We start from the raw sequence: 16,996 nt of genomic DNA, 5'->3' as shown, positions 1-16,996 counted from the left end.
TATGGCACCAGCTTGAGCCCATAGAGACGCTTCATCTTTGATCTTAATCATCAGGTTGGTGATAGAGGGGCGAGTGCCCTCAAACACGCAGTCGTTTCTGTGCTTCCAGAGCATCCAAGGGAGTAGTAGTGCCGTCGACCCAAGACCCTTGTGCAGTGGCTTGGGCGTTGCCTACTTCGCGCCCGCCAGCCAGGTGAAAATGGAATCGTCGGAGTCCTGCGGTATGCGACAGGATAGGCGCAGCCAGGCCAATGTGTCATGTCAAATTTGCTTTGCGAATGGGCATTCGATGAGCAGATGGCGCATGGTTTCGGGCGCTTGGTCGCATAGCAGACAACGAGGGTGGTGCTGCAGGCCTCTCCTGGCGAGTCCGTCAGCTGTCCAGCAACGATCTTGGAAGGCAAGCCAATGGAATAATTTGGCATGAGGGGGCGCCGAATTCTTCAAGATGTGCTTTCAAGCCAGAAAGGCAATGGAGCCCTGGAAGTGGCGAGGTAGGTGGAGCGAGCAGAGTAGCTGCCGCTCGAGGTCCATTTCCACATCAGATTGTCCGGTTCAGTGGTGAGCTGAGTGCCTTCAATCCTATGCCAGAGAATGAGGTAGTGCCCAATTTCGCGTAGGTCAAGGTAGTCGTGGATGTCACGAGCCCAGTTGTGCCCGAGCAGGCCGTCGGCCACGGACATGTCCCTTCTTCCCCTCTTGGGTATCTACAGTGGACAGAAACAAGGCTCCCATGGTGTCACACAGAAAGATAACATACCAATTAGTGTCAGATGAATCCATGCTTCCTTCTGCGGAGGTTGCCGTCGGCAAGTAGCATAAATCCTCTTTGTTTCCTCCTTTTCTATCGCTGCTATTTTCTATTCGGCTTCACTCGAGCATGTCTCCAGTCCTCTGTATCTTATCCCTTCTTTCCACCAAGCTGCAACAATGTAACAATTTTCACTGATATGTGTTCTATATTGCAAGCTGTTGTATATCGATCATACAAATTTTTCGATAGTTCATTGTTTTGCATATAAGCTGATTCTTATTTTTGGTGGCCTCAGTTTGAGTACTCGAAAGAACAATATTCACACGGGCATAATTACAATGTTGGATTCAGTATCATCAGGAGTGAAGAATCAAGATGCAGTAAATATCGATTATAAATATGCTTGCTGATCTCTAATGGTATGAAAGAGTAACTTCTGGTTAGTTAGAATTTTCAAGTGTCATAGGTCAGGTCATAATTTTCAAGTGTGAGCTATTTGCTGATTTCCATTTTTGCTTAAAAGGAATTTCCCACTAGGTTTTTGTGTCGCCTTCTGTTCAGGCGTTTTCACCCTTTATGCCCGCAGGTCGAAAGGGGTTATGTGGCGGTGCTCCATGTCGTTGGTACATTAATGAGGATGTGCCTAAGATCAATGGCCAGAGTGCTTCTGCAGCATTACCGTCATGTCTTTATTACAGCTCTGTGGTTTATATTGCTAGATGACTTTGTGGTTTATATCGCTAGATGTTGGCTTATTCCTGCTTTGGTTTTGTAGGTTCCATGATAGACTTCCTGCCATCCTTAATCTTTACTATTATCTTTAGTATCTTTAGTATTATTGCAGTTGGGGATGGTTTGCACTTTGATATTAAACATTGGAGAAATCTCAACCGTTGATCACCCTCAATCTTTACTATTATCTTTACTAGTATTATATTGCAGTTTGGGATGGTTTGCACTTTGATATTAAACATTGGAGAAATCTCAGCCGTTGATCATCCTCAAAAACGCTCATTAAATCCATGCCGCTCCGGATGGAAAAAGTTCATAATTTATTGCATGCCAATTAGAGCACCATAAATCAAGGATAATTAATGTCTCACTTTTCCTCTCGGGCAATAGGGAAAAGGATCAGCTAGCATGGGGTAATTAATCACACCGTATCAAATTAATTATTACTTACCAAAATCTGGCTCCATAGAGCTAACGCGATTAAGTTAGTACTAAGATCTTGCTAATATGTTGCTCGTCTCATCCGACACCGACCACTACGAATAACGCATGCATGCAGAGCACACCGGCCTGACCCCCGCCAACGGTGGTGTCAAAAACTCCTCCCATCCCCTCTTTCATATCTCATGTGAGCAACGTCGACAGACGGGAGATGTTGCATCGGCGCCGCCGCGCCGAAAGCTCCGAGGAAACCACCCATCCGTTTGTGAGGAGGTGGAGTCGGGAAACGCGGTTGCTCCTCAGTTCGTACCTTGCAAGGTGTGGGGCACCTTGACCCGACGACATCGCGACATTTCGTCGGGCGTGTGCTCCGGTCGCTGGATGGAGCAGCGGACCATGAGCTAGCTCGGGAGCCGGAGAGGCTCCTCTCGCTTTGCTCCCGGAGCTGCGCCGACGCCGACCCGTTCCCGCCGCTGCCTACCAAGCCCATGTGGTGGTCCTTCTCCTACGAGGAGGTCGACCGCGCCACCAATGGCTTTCACCCAGGTACGGTACCGTAACAAACAAAACGCCTCCCGGTTGTTTTTTCGTTTCCCCCCACCTCCTCAATTTGGCATTGTCGTTAACCCCTCCGGAATTGACGGGTCGCCACCGCGCGCGCCGAAACCGCGGTGGGCCGGGATGGGTACGGCGAGGTGTACTGCGGAATCCTGGACGACGGCCGCGCCGCGGCGATAAACCCCCTGGCGGCGTCGGTGGCCGTGGCAGCAAACAAGAAGAAGGAGAAGAACTTTGTAACGGAGCTTGGCACCGTGGGCCACGTGCGCCATGGCGCCACCCTAACGTCTCCTCCCTCCACGGCTGTTGCGTCGACCGCGGCCTCCACCTTGTCTTTGATTTCTCCACGCGAGGTTGATTCAGGTGGTCTGTATTGGTACTTTGATAGCACTAGTAGTTGGGGCGCCCCATGGGGCGCCTCCTCACTGGTCCTTAGCGATCCAATCAAGGAGCACACGAATATCCTAAGTGAACACCATAATAGCAGTAAAGGCCAGTTCACCCCATTTCATCAGCCAACGCATCAGCACATAACCAAACCAAACAAGGATGTATTGTTCACATCACAAAAATGTTTACAACAGTAGAGGAATAGGACATGACACTCGGGTTCCTCTTTGTTTATAGCACACATATCTACAAGCGGGCACTGAAAATGCAGGCTTCTATTTGCTAGTGGTTGCGAACAACGAAGCTTGAAACTCTAGTTCTTGCTGCTCTATGATCATATGGTGAACTCGGGGAGTGTCGTGGGCTTCAGGATGTTGTCAACGTTATCGAGCATGGTCACCGATCTTGTGTCTCACGAGTGCTTGTTTCTGCTCCTCCTTGGACCACAGTTCCGAGAATCTTCCCTTTACACTGTGCTTCTTCTCCTCCACGTACGAAGAAAAATCTGCTGCAGCGACGAATGAAGGGCTCGACACTGCCGGCCACACGATGGGGACAGTGTGGGTTGTGTTCAAGATTCGGCCGGCCATCTACCCGAAGCTCGGTGGTGTTGGCAACACATCCTTCCCGGCCACTTCTACAACATCACAAACATTGCATGTTGATACCGGCAAAAGATACATAAGTTGGCTACATGGCGTAATCAAGTACCGAAAGAAAATAAATTCATTGTTACTTTCAAGGATAATATTCAGCCACGCTGATATCCCGTACAACTAACAATGAGAAACAACGGAGCAAATGAAATGTATCATCTAATAGACTATCTGACAATAGCAAGTGTGTAACACAATGTGCTCCGATGAGATCATGTAATTACTTATAATACATTCACCAAATTCATGGCACGGAATATTTGACGTGGACAGGGATCCCAACTATAAAATTTTAGGAATTATGGTGGCAATTAGCAAACACAAAGCAGGTTTTTTGCTCACTCCACCATGTAGAGGTAAGCTTAACCAGCATGCAGACTATAATCATTTTTGCTCTAGGGAGATTGATGTACTATTCACCATGCATGAATTAACTATGCATGTGATGGCAGTAGCTCATAGCTCAACTAACATGGAAACCTCATACAAAGAAAAGCAACAGTTATTAAATAGGACTGAAGCATGACATAGTGTGTGTAGCATGTAGAATGAAGGGGCAAAGAAAAGGAAAATTGCCCACCAATTTTTTTCCCTTCTTGAACACTAAAGTGTAGACCCCAATACTTTCATAGGCATGTTCAAATATTAGGGCTAGGCATTTTGCTTGCCTAGTAAAGCTGAAAAATGAACCATTCACTAATATCGGGCTACTGAAAAAAAATAGTAATAGCACCAGAACATAGTGCAACCTGCGACATCTTGATGTATTTCTTTGATCTATCCAGGTCTTTTTTTTTCAAACTTACTTCAGAATAACCTCCTCCATCCATGTTCTGTAAGCAACAAGCTTCGGCTCAGTATTATCACACAGTGATGTCGATTGGAAATTTTGAAGCAGTAAACAATACAAAAAAAAATCTCCAGCAAACCATGACAGACTGAAAGCCAATGATCTAGTACATCAAATATTTCACTCCATTTATATTATACACCACGAGACAACTGATAACATCTTCTAATATATCTAAATATGTTCGGAGGCACAAATTAACAGGTGTTTTGCCCACATTATTTGTTTTTGTACATTTTTTACTACACCCTTAATAAAGCTGGCTCTGGCCCTTTCAATAAGACTCATGGTGTGAGTTAATTTACACAAAGTACGGTCGTTACGGTCAATAAAAGGAGCTCAACTTCCATTCTAACACCTAGTCAAAAATTGTGTAGCTTTACCATACAAGGAAAATTAGCTAGACTTCACATATGGAAGCATTCATATATCAGACGTGAAATAAATATACATCTGTAAACAAGAGAAACTCACCGTCGGTGTCATCTGGTCAGCATTCCTCAAGAGTACAAGAGCAGAGTTATCGTAGATGAAGAAATCGCACCATTCTCTTTCCACCTTCCATTCCACTCTTGATAGCTATAGGTTTCCATGAAAAAAAAAATAGAACATAACTAATTACAATTCAAAAGGCATACAACATTTGATAAAAGTATAGGGCACTATATAAACGAATGGACATATATAATTTTAAACACGTGAAAACATGCAAAATGTTTCTCTACAGTGGGGAAGCCAAAAACTAAATAAAAAACATAGTTCTTTATATCCAACCAAATACATGGAAGAAACAAAACAAGTTGGCAAGAATTCAACATATACATGGAAGAAACCACAGCTCACCAATAGGATACTGAGGAAAACTGACCAACAGCTCATGTTTCAACCAAGTGTTCTCCTAATATGTTTTTTTTTTCACCACCATACAGCGGTTACAATATCAAATTCTTGTAACACGAAGGGGAAGTAGATTCACGCTTGATCTTCGCTTGATCTTCATTTAGGCATTTTTCAATCACGTTGTCAACAGTATGTATACATAATGCAATTGAATCCTCCATATCTCTCATTAAGTCTAAATCATTCCTAATCTCCCATTCAGTCCAGCTCACTCATGTTTATCTTGCAAAAATGCAGATATTGGCATAGATGATGCATAGGTAAGAATTATTTAGATTCATCATATATGGATAGCATGCATACCTCAAACCATTGATGATGCTAGCGACCGATTCGAGCTTGATGCCGCCGTCTTTCAAGCGTGATGCCGCTGTCTTTCCGTCCTTCCTACAGCCCACCACAACTCCATTGCCGCCTCCCAATGTCATCCTCCTTGTCACCGGCTGCGGTGCAGCCTCGTGTACTGCTCCTCGTGTTGGACACCGAGGACGGAGAGGCCAAATCAGGTGTGGCGCGAGGTGTAGAAGCGCGAGAGGCAGCAGCGGAAACAAGGGAGAGCACCTAAGAAATATTGGAAATTTCCCATCCAAGATGTTAAATGAGGATAATATAAGAGCTTTACACGTCTATGTTATTGGTATTAATTAATGTATATATGACCAGGACAAAACAGTGAAAGTATGACTCGTCGTATATTATCATCTAGATATTTTTTGCATTAGTCCGGAAACATATGTTGCATGGGAGGTCCTGGTTGTATTCCATGTGGCACAATTAATTATCCAACAATTAGGTATATGGGATTCCCAAATGATATTGCCAGAAAATATTTGCCCACTGAATTTCAATAGCCAGTTGGCATCACTTGATTCAAAATATGCAATTATTGTCCTGATGTCAATCAAACAGCTAAAAGCATATGACATCACACAATGGTGCATTTATAGAGGTAGAATGGTGATTACATACCAGAAGACCCGGAAAATTTTGGAATTGCAATATGTGGATATCTTTGAGTCATGTCATCTGAATCCCTGAATTTGAGTAATAGCAACCATCCGCAGTGCAAATAATCAACGCTATAACAGTGGATGGAACGGCAATAGAAATTAGACTCCCATTAGCTTCTCTTTTGGGCCATCCACCATCATCCCCTAGTGGCCTCATTGCCCTTGCATTTTTGTTGTTGCCAAATGCACCATCTAGTGTTGAAGGGCGAGAAGGGGGTGAAGGAGATATGCCCTAGAGGCAATAATAAAGTGGTTATTATTTATATCTTTATGTTTATGATAAATGTTTATATATCATGCTATAATTGTATTAACCGAAACATTAGTACATGTGTGATATGTAGACAACAAGAAGTCCCTAGTATGCCTCTTAAACTAGCTTGTTGATTAATGGATGATTAGTTTCATAATCATGAACATTGGATGTTATTAATAACAAGGTTATATCATTATATGAATGATGTAATGGACACACCCAATTAAGCGTAGCATAAGATCTCGTCATTAAGTTATTTGCTATAAGCTTTCGATACATAGTTACCTAGTCCTTATGACCATGAGATCATGTAAATCACTTATACCGGAAAGGTACTTTGATTACATCAAACGCCACTGCGTAAATGGGTGGTTATAAAGGTGGGATTAAGTATCCGGAAAGTATGAGTTGAGGCATATGGATCAACAGTGGGATTTGTCCATCCCGATGACGGATAGATATACTCTGGGCCCTCTCGGTGGAATGTCGTCCAATGTCTTGCAAGCATATGAATAAGTTCATAAGAGACCACATACCACGGTACGAGTAAAGAGTACTTGTCGAGTGACGAGGTTGAACAAGGTATAGAGTGATACCGAAGATCAAACCTCGGACAAGTAAAATATCGCGTGACAAAGGGAATTGGTATCGTATGTGAATGGTTCATTCGATCACTAAAGTCATCGTTGAATATGTGGGAGCCATTATGGATCTCCGGATCCCGCTATTGGTTATTGGTCGGAGTGAGTACTCAACCATGTCCGCATAGTTCACGAACCGTAGGGTGACACACTTAAAGTTGGATGTTGAAATGGTAGTACTTGAATATGGAATGGAGTTCGAATATTTGTTCGAAGTCCCGGATGAGATCCCGGACATCACGAGGAGTTCCGGAATGGTCCGGAGAATAAGATTCATATATAGGATGTCATTTTATGTGAATTAAAATGTCGCGGAAGGTTCTATGGACGGTTCTAGAAGGTTCTAGAAAAGTCCGGAAGAAACCACCAAGGAAGGTGGAGTCCACATGGGACTCCACCTCCATGGCCGGCCAACCCTAGTGGGGGAGGAGTCCCAAGTGGACTCCCCCTAGGGGCCGGCCACCCCCCATATGGGAGGTGGAACTCCCACCTTTGGTGGGAGTCCTAGCTTGGCTAGGTTTCCCCTCCTTATGGAAGGTTTTTGGTTCGGGTCTTATTCGAAGACTTGGATACCAACACTTGGGGTTCCACCTATATAATGAGGGGCATAGGGGAGGGGGCCGGACACACCAAAGCCACAAGTTGGCCGCACCCCCTTGAGGCCGGCCACCCCCCCCAAACCCTAGCCGCCCCCTCTCCTCCATATCTCCCGCGTAGCTTTAGCGAAGCTCCGCCGGAGTTCTTCACCGCCACCGACACCACGCCGTCGTGCTTGTCGGATTCAAGAGGAGCTACTACTTCCGCTGCCCGCTGGAACGGGGAGGTGGACGTCGTCTTCATCAACAACCGAACGTGTGACCGAGTACGGAGGTGCTGCCCGTTCGTGGCGCCGGAACCGATCGTGATCAAGATCTTCTACGCGCTTTTGCAAGCGGCAAGTGAACGTCTACCGTAGCAACAAGAGCCTCATCTTGTAGGCTTTGGAATCTCTTCAAGGGCGAGACTCGATACCCCCTCGTTGCTACCGTCTTCTAGATTGCATCTTGGCTTGGATTGCGTGTTCGCGGTAGGAAATTTTTTGTTTTCTATGCAACGTTATCCTACGGTGGTATCGCAGCCGTGTCTATGCATAGATGGTTGCACGAGTAGAACACAATGGTTTTGTGGGCGTTGATGCTCTTGTTATCTTTAGTTTGAGTACTTTGTATCTTTGTGGCATAGTAGGATGAAGCGGCCCGGACTAACTTTACATGACTGCGTTCATGAGACTTGTTCCTCGTTCGACATGCAACTTGTATTGCATAAGAGGCTTTGCGGGTGTCTGTCTCTCCTACTATAGTGAAGATTCAACTTACTCTTCTATTGACAACACTAGTATCACCGTTGTGGTTCATGTTCGTAGGTAGATTAGATCTTACTCGAAAACCCTAAACCACGTAAAATATGCAAACCAAATTAGAGACGTCTAACTTGTTTTTGCAGGGTTTGGTGATGTGATATGGCCATGATGTGATGATGAATATGTATGAGATGATCATTATTGTATTGTGGCAACCGGCGAGAGCCTTATGGTTGTCTTTAAATTTCATGTTGAGTAGTATTTCAAAGTAGTTGTAATAGTTACTACATGAGGTGAACAACCATGAAGACGGCGCCATGAACCTTGACGCTACGCCGACGATGATGGAGATCATGCCCGTTGATGATGGAGATCATGTCCGTGCTTTGGAGATGAAGATCGAAGGCGCAAAGACTAAAGGGCCATATCATATCACATATGAATTGCATGTGATGTTAATCCTTTATGCATCTTATTTTGCTTAGATCGCGACGGTAGCATCATAAGATGATCCCTCACATTAATATCAAGATAATAAAGTGTTCTCCCTCGTATGCAACGTTGTACGGTTCGTCGTTTCGAAGCATCTCGTGATGATCGGATGTGATAGATTCAACGTTCACATACAACGGGTGTAAGCCATGTTGCACACGCGGAATACTTGGGTTTGCTTGACGAGCCTAGCATGTACGGACATGGCCTCGGGACAACGGAAACCGAAAGGTTGAACACGAGTCATATGGATGATATGATCAACATGTTGATGTTCACCATTGAAGCTACATCATCTCACGTGATGATCGGTTTTGGTGTAGTGGATTTGGATCGTGTACCACTTAACAACTATGAGGGATGTTGTATTAAGTGGGAGTTCATTAGTAATAAGATTAGAACATGAACTAATTATCATAAACATAGTCAGAGTAGTATTTTGAATTTATTTTGTAGTATTGGCATCCGTTTTCTACCATGCGCTAGTCTTGTTATTGAGATAGAAATACTGTTAAAATCTGATAAGAAACTTTACGGATTGGTACCGTATTGTTAATGAATCAAGAAATGATTAAGTCCTATTGCAAACTTTTAGTAAACCTCACATTTTTGATTCAAAGAGCTATGATTTCAATTAGTACCTAAAGTTATCTTGTCTCCGTCAAACTTGAAGTTCAAATTTGTTTGAAAAGTAAGGAGCTGAAAATTTAGTTTTCAGAAATAATCAAGGTATGAGATATATGAGATATCTAAGACCTTATTGCAAGATGATAGAATATTAAATGGTGAGACTACATAAACTCATAAGTTTTATGGGAATGTATGAAGGTTGAAGACGCCAAGCGTCACAATCCTCCAACTATTGGGGCACTAACGATATTCGCATATCCATGAAGTTATCATCCTTAGTATGCACCGTTGCTAAGACTCGTCGTATCGAAGCATCACGTGATGATCGGGTGTGATAGATTCTACGTGTGCTTACAACGGGTACAAGCCGATTTGCACATGCGAATACTAAGGTTAAACTTTATGAGCCTAGCATGTACGGACATGGTCTCGGAAAGTTGTCATGAATTAATGGATAAAATTATGAGTGAAATTGTTCATCGTATTACAAAGTTACTAATAGTGAAATCTGGAACACTTGTCATATGATGATTAACTTCAAAATAAGAACCTCAAGGCTATTGGTATTAGACCAACAAACCTAGAAGTTATTGATGTTGAAGTGTTTTTCTGAATAATGAGGAAAGCTAAAAGAGAAACTGCAAAAGATATTTTGGCAAAAAGAAAAGAAAAGACTAGAAAGTCTAGCTCAGGTGTATATAAATGATATACATGTTATGGTTGTATTCCTAGTTAAGTCTAAGAAATTCTTGGGTATTAGTACTATATTGGTTGGTATGAAGTGTCATACAAAACAACGCAATACAAGAATACAATGGCCTAAGTGATCGACAAGGAATATGATAGGAATGCACGACCGGAACAAAATAAAGTGTTATTATGTTCGTCGTTAGCATTCTATCTAGCCCTTAGAATTTATAATAAAGAACTTAATAATTGTTATTTTGCTCTGGTCAAATGAAAACAATGAGTTGTTCAAATTATGACATTACTCCATATACGATGGATAAGTTATTATAAATCTTAATGGTGAAACACACATACATAACACTGACGCTAAAATGCCATAAGGCAAATGATTTAAATTCCACTTATTTGTGGAACCGCCATTTAGGTCATGTTAGAAAGGAACGCATGAAGGAACTCCATGCAAATGGATTTTTGGAGTCATTTGATTTTTGAATCATTTGGCGCTTGCAAATCTTTTCTAAAGAGAATGATTAAAATACCGTTCATAGGCCAAAAGTTGAACGGGCAACTAACTTAGTGGAAAAATACATAATGATGTATGTGGTTCACTGGGCATAGTTGTGTGCGGGAGATTCTTCTACTTCATGAAAACTTTCAACAATGAATTGAGTATATATATGTGGATATATTCAATAAGGAAGAAGTTTGAAACATTTGAATGGATTCAAATAAATTTCAGTATGAAGTGGAAATCATCGTAATAGAAATCAAATATCTATGATTGGATCATGGTGGAAATATTTGAATTACGAGTTTTAGCGAACATCTAAGAGAGTTATGAAATTGTTCTACAACTTACGTTTCTTGGAGTATCATAGTGATGATGAAGTATCCAAGAGATATATCCAAACTTTGTTGGATCAATGATGAGATAAAATATTAATGCCATTATATTTTTGTGGATTATGCTTTAGTGACTACCGCTTTTACACTAAATAGAGCATCATCATGATCCGTTGAAATGACACCATACGAGTTATGGCATGGGTATAAATCCTAATAGTCCTTTCTTTAAATTTTGGTCTAAGAGTTTACAAACCAAAATCGGATGAATGTCTTTGTTGGTTATCCCGAGAGATTTAATTGGGAATTCTTCCCACAAGACAAAGACAAAAGTGTTTGTCAATGTTTCTTATTTCCGAGAAATTGTTTCTAGTGAAGTATTTGAGTGGGAGGACAATATATTTTGATAAGGTTTATGAACTCGAGCATAATGATCGAGTAGCGCAGCATCGGAATTGGTTTCGGAAGCGGCCACGACGATCATGGCTCCCATGACTACAAAGTGTTTTAGCCATGGAGATCGAAGTACATATTGAACCTTGTAGGTATGGTTTAGTTTGTGATCAAATAAATGATTTGTGGACAAAGGATTGATTTTGAACAATGATAAACCAACTACAAACAAAGAAGTTATGATGGGCCCTGACTCCGTTAAAATGGCTATACGCCATGAAATCCATAATAGATGAATACTTTTTGAAAGTAAATGGATCTATAGACTTAGATGAAATATCTTTGAAGAAGCTCGACTTGTTGAAAAATTGTTTACGACAAAGTTCAAAGAGTTGACTACGATAAGATTAGATCTTCCGTAGCAATGCTTATAGTCTATGTGGATTATTCTAGTAATCACTACATATTTCTTTTATGAGATATGCTAGTAGGATGGCAAAATACATTACTTATCCGAAGTATGTATTAAAGGTGTATACAAGATACAACCAAGAGTTTTGCTGGTCCGTGGAATACTAGATAGGTATACGAACTTCAATTGGATGAAGTAAGTATTGCGGAGTTGGAATCTTCACCAGATGAAATAGTCAAAGAGTTTTTGATTTCATCAGAGACGATGAAGAGGCTTGCATTTTCAAGAAATTAAGTGGGAGCGCTAAGACACATTTATAATACTTTATGTAGGTGACATATAGTTGGTTATAAATGATGTAATTATATACTTGATTAAATAGGTTTCATTGAGAATTAAATTCAATGAAAGGATATGGACTGAAACAAATTTAGTGTCAAGATCTATGAAGATAGATTGAAACACATAAATAAGTTTAAGTCAAAGTACATATGATGGATATTGAAGTAGTTCAATATAGAAATATTAAGAAAATGTTCTTGTCATGTGAAGGTTTAACAAGACTTGAGTGTATCTCGACACTCAATGAGTAAAAACACATGAGTGATTATAGATCACGAATAATATGTACACAATCAGATATCATGTGCTATAAAGTGTTATGAGCATATACCAGAATGATTCATATGATGATCATTGGACGACAGTGAGAATATCCTTGAGTACTTTAGAAGAACTAAGGATATATATATATATTTTTGTATGAAGAAATGACAAACAAATCGCTGTAAGGTGTTACACCGATATTGATTTTGTCACATATAAAATATAATTTCAATCTCAAATTAGACTAAGTGTTGTTTTAAAAGGTAGCACAATGAGCTAGAAGTTGTCTATGCTAGATTTAGAAGAGTTCTAAATATTGTGACGGATTTTACAAAAGAAGGCAGAGTATGTCATTATTTTGGCAATGACAAAGGATGTTAAGTCAAGAGGTTCTTTGAGAACTTGGTGTAGTTCCGACGAGTCGGAACTTTGAAGCTATATTGTGTGTGACAATATTAGTGACATATTTCGACAGACGGAATTAAGGTTCCACCGGAAGATCAAACATATTTAATGCCAACTCATTTGGAAATGAGTGATGCGTTGAGACGAAAATGAATTACAAAATACATACGTTTCGAGCGTGTCGGATCCGATGACTAAAAACCTCTCCCGTGAGCAATACATGATAAAGCACCGGAAGGCCAAGGTGTTATATCTTTACAAATGTAAACTAGATTATTGACTCTAGTGCAAGTGGGAGACTCGAAGGAGATATTCCCTAGAGGCAATAATAAAGTGGTTATTATTTATATCTTTATGTTTATGATAAATGTTTATATATCATGCTATAATTGTATTAACCGAAACATTAGTACATGTGTGATATGTAGACAACAAGAAGTCCCTAGTATGCCTCTTAAACTAGCGTGTTGATTAATGGATGATTAGTTTCATAATCATGAACATTGGATGTTATTAATAACAAGGTTATATCATTATATGAATGATGTAATGGACACACCCAATTAAGCGTAGCATAAGATCTCGTCATTAAGTTATTTGCTATAAGCTTTCGATACATAGTTACCTAGTCCTTATGACCATGAGATCATGTAAATCACTTATACCGGAAAGGTACTTTGATTACATCAAACGTCACTGCGTAAATGGGTGGTTATAAAGGTGGGATTAAGTATCCAGGAAAGTATGAGTTGAGGCATATGGATCAACGAGTGGGATTTGTCCATCCCGATGACGGATAGATATACTCTGGGCCCTCTCGGTTGAATGTCGTCTAATGTCTTGCAAGCATATGAATAAGTTCATAAGAGACCACATACCACGGTACGAGTAAAGAGTACTTGTCAGGTGACGAGGTTGAACAAGGTATAGAGTGATACCGAATATCAAACCTCGGACAAGTAAAATATCGCGTGACAAAGGGAATTGGTATCGTATGTGAATGGTTCATTCGATCACTAAAGTCATCGTTGAATATGTGGGAGCCATTATGGATCTCCAGATCCCGCTATTGGTTATTGGTCGGAGTGAGTACTCAACCATGTCCGCATAGTTCACGAACCGTAGGGTGACACACTTAAAGTTGGATGTTGAAATGGTAGTACTTGAATATGGAATGGAGTTCGAATATTTGTTCGAAGTCCCGGATGAGATCCCGGACATCACGAGGAGTTCGGAATGGTCCGAGAATAAGATTCATATATAGGATGTCATTTTATGTGAATTAAAATGTCGCGGAAGGTTCTATGGAAGGTTCTAGAAAAGTCCGAAGAAACCACCAAGGAAGGTGGAGTCCACATGGGACTCCACCTCCATGGCCGGCCAACCCTAGTGGGGGAGGAGTCCCAAGTGGACTCCCCTCGGGGGCCGGCCACCCCCCCCCATATGGGAGGTGGAACTCCCACCTTTGGTGGGAGTCCTAGCTTGGCTAGGTTTCCCTCCTTATGGAAGGTTTTTGGTTCGGGTCTTATTCGAAGACTTGGATACCAACACTTGGGGTTCCACCTATATAATGAGGGGCATAGGGGAGGGGGCCGGACACACCAAAGCCACAAGTTGGCCGCACCCCTTGAGGCCGGCCACCCTCCCAAACCCTAACCGCCCCCTCTCCTCCATATCTCCCGCGTAGCTTTAGCGAAGCTCCGCCGAGTTCTTCACCGCCACCGACACCACGCCGTCGTGCTGTCGGATTCAAGAGGAGCTACTACTTCCGCTGCCCGCCGGAACGGGGAGGTGGACGTCGTCTTCATCAACAACCGAACGTGTGACCGAGTACGGAGGTGCCGCCCGTTCGTGGCGCCGGAACCGATCGTGATCAAGATCTTCTACGCGCTTTTGCAAGCGGCAAGTGAACGTCTACCGCAGCAAAAAGAGCCTCATCTTGTAGGCTTTGGAATCTCTTCAAGGGTGAGACTCGATACCCCCTCGTTGCTACCGTCTTCTAGATTGCATCTTGGCTTGGATTGCGTGTTCGCGGTAGGAAAATTTTTGTTTTCTATGCAACGTTATCCTACAGGGGGAAGACCTAAAAAAATCCAAACCTTTGGTGAACTCTTGGTGCAGAAGTGCAAAATGCTTAACACTGAGATATAATGAGCATAAACCACTGAATCCACTGATATTTATGAGATCAATCAAATGCCTACAGTACAATAGACGTGACCAGACACAAATAACTGAATAAGAGATTAAGGGGCACAAGCAAGAATGCAGACCTAGACATAGAGAATCTCATAGTCCCTGAAAATTGATGGCTAAAGAGAAATTTGTTTGCTCCACAAGCTTTTAAATGTAGAGAAGGCATTGGCATTATCCAAATTCACATGCATTTGTACCAGATGCACAAGAACCACTGTCTTGTCAGGTTGATCACTAGCCACATTTGCACCCATAACACGAACCAGCCTCTATGCCATGTTTACCCCAGATCCCACTTCTTAATCACAATCTGAAACTAACGGAAAGAGTGAATAAAGGTCTACCGTTAACATGGAGCTCTTGTAGGTTGACCTGTTAGAGGCTTTAGGCATTCTAACGAACTACAATCTGCATATCAACCAACAATCATCAATATTATGCACTATATACAGACCCAATATGTGAATTATAAGAAAACAAAGATATGCAAACACATGAGGAAAATGTACCTAAATTTGGTGGCGGTGGGGGAAATCCCCAAATAAGATGAGTTGATGGTTCTTCAGACTCTGTTTTAGGATGAATTGGTGAAAGTGTAGGATAAACACGAGATCCTGAAAATGACAGAAAGTTTAAAAAATCTGTACTTAAATGAGGAAGCATAATACCACGCAAGGAACCTCCTCACCACCTCACTCCACGCCAAGGTGTTCGACTTCAGCTTTGCACGATTTAGCGCCTGCTTCTACTCAAGCGACTCCAACGTTGGAGTATCTGCTGACGGGCCACAGAGACGTTACTCCTCTGGGATGTTGCTGATGGACTTGGTGCCTGGGCGGCGACCGACCGAGACGCCTACGCGCCCAAAGGGGCGAAGGCAGCCGCATCGGGGCATGGTTGATCTGCGTGAGATGCAGCTGGTGTCGACCTTTGGTGGTACCAGCGGTCACCCTCCTTGGATCACACTGCTTCCTCCTCTGGTCTTCCAAGAGACAAAGGGGAGAGACGAGAGTGAGAGCGAGAGCAAGAGAGAGATAAGGAAGAGAGGGGAGGGAGAGGCAAACCTGCACAAGCTCCAGCCGCGTGCTCCCGCTGCTGCTTGAGGCGGAACGAAACCTGCGTCTCCCCTGCGTCTCCCTAATGAGACTTGATCGCTAAGCGGCTCTGCCTGCCTCTGTCGGTCCGCACGGTGGCCGTTGTCGTCCGCTCACCATCCCCCGCCGCGCGTCCTCATAGGCCGCACCACCTCCAGCAGCCTCTCATTCGTCGTCGTTGTGAATCCCTCCGGCGTCCTCCCTCCACCTCCACCTGCACGTCGAGAATTGGGGCACCTGCTCCGGCTCCGGCGCCTGGTCCCGTCATTCTCTGGCCATTAGGTCGATGGGAAGCAGGCATGCCGCGTGAGTGAGCAAAGGCGGAGGATATCGATGGCGAGGCGCGGGGAGGGAATGGGGAGGGCGAGAGGCGGCGGCGGCCAGGGGACGGGATAGGGTTTGTGACCACTCGCGCTACTCCTTTTCCCCTCTTTGCATTCTTTTTCTTCTGACTGACACCAGCCAATTACAGATTGATACGTGGCGCAACGGATGAAGATAAAACAAGGCCATCGCCCAGTCCCGCGCGGGTATCGTGGATAGCCTGAGAGGCTCGCTAGGGTGGACGCACTTGCTTGTTCTCAATGAACGCCTTCTCTTAGCCCTTTACATCATTTTTAGAGAAGACAATAACAATAACATGTATAATAAATTATTTCTTATTGTTATTCCTTGCAATTAATAAGAATTAATTAAATTTTGGTAGGA

The 16,996-nt window shown here is 42.7% G+C and overlaps 3 long non-coding RNA genes across 4 annotated transcripts; all 3 read right to left on the bottom strand.

Moving 5' to 3' along the window:
* Positions 1-3,016: 3,016 nt before the first annotated feature.
* Positions 3,017-4,856, bottom strand: LOC124676414. The gene is made up of 2 exons (XR_006993614.1): positions 4,281-4,856; positions 3,017-3,512 (listed from the first exon to the last, which is right to left on the bottom strand). It is a non-coding gene; the product is annotated as an uncharacterized LOC124676414 (long non-coding RNA).
* Positions 4,857-4,867: 11 nt separating this feature from the next.
* On the bottom strand, positions 4,868-6,502 carry LOC124676412. The gene is made up of 3 exons (XR_006993611.1): positions 6,251-6,502; positions 5,585-5,842; positions 4,868-4,960 (listed from the first exon to the last, which is right to left on the bottom strand). It is a non-coding gene; the product is annotated as an uncharacterized LOC124676412 (long non-coding RNA).
* Positions 6,503-15,221: 8,719 nt separating this feature from the next.
* LOC124676413 lies at positions 15,222-16,321 on the bottom strand. 2 transcript variants are annotated; one of them, XR_006993613.1, is made up of 4 exons: positions 16,259-16,321; positions 15,883-16,176; positions 15,704-15,808; positions 15,222-15,602 (listed from the first exon to the last, which is right to left on the bottom strand). It is a non-coding gene; the product is annotated as an uncharacterized LOC124676413 (long non-coding RNA). The 2 variants fall into 2 exon arrangements; XR_006993612.1 differs by having other exon boundaries at positions 15,883-16,171.
* Positions 16,322-16,996: the final 675 nt, after the last annotated feature.

This window comes from Lolium rigidum, chromosome 7 (genome assembly GCF_022539505.1).
Source record: "Lolium rigidum isolate FL_2022 chromosome 7, APGP_CSIRO_Lrig_0.1, whole genome shotgun sequence".
In the NCBI taxonomy this organism is placed as follows: domain Eukaryota; kingdom Viridiplantae; phylum Streptophyta; class Magnoliopsida; order Poales; family Poaceae; genus Lolium; species Lolium rigidum.
The sequence above is the reverse complement of the archived record's forward strand: the minus strand, read 5'-3'. Positions and strand labels throughout refer to the sequence as shown.